Here is a 556-nt window from a genome sequence, read left to right as displayed (position 1 = left end):
AGAGAACTCTTCCTTCAATTTTGCCCACTTCTGCCGTTCCTCGGGTGTTAACTGGATCGATTCCCCCAAATGTGCGGTCTTTGCCAGACCATCATGACGGAGTGCGCGGGTGCCTCCGCTATTCTCTTCAGTGCCTCTGCACGGTGGGAAAGCCTCGTCGCTCCCCTTTTCTTCGGACACAGTCTCCACACCTCGAACCATAGAGGATGCGAACGCCGTTGGGAGCGCTGAGAGGTGCACTCTCTCATCACTTCCAGGCGGAATGACCTCTATGGCACAATCAGAGGAACGCATTTGCGCCTTCCACTGGGTCACCCACGGCATGCCTAGGATTATGTCGTGGTGAACAGGTCCAACGTAGAAGTCCCTAGTCATAGGAATGTGCCCTGTTTTGGAGCTGATGGAACATTTTACGCCCATAGTTTTGCCGATTCTAGTATCCTGCCTGCCATCTGCGAAGCGTAGTCTCAGAGATTGCGCCAATGAGTAGACCGGTAAGCTGCACCTCCTTGCTGCGGCTTCCGATATCATATCCACTTCACATCCCGTATCGAGC

This window comes from Eimeria mitis, genomic scaffold (assembly GCF_000499745.2).
Source record: "Eimeria mitis Houghton genomic scaffold, Emh_scaff1368, whole genome shotgun sequence".
NCBI lineage: Eukaryota > Apicomplexa > Conoidasida > Eucoccidiorida > Eimeriidae > Eimeria > Eimeria mitis.
This window is presented reverse-complemented; position numbering follows the sequence as displayed.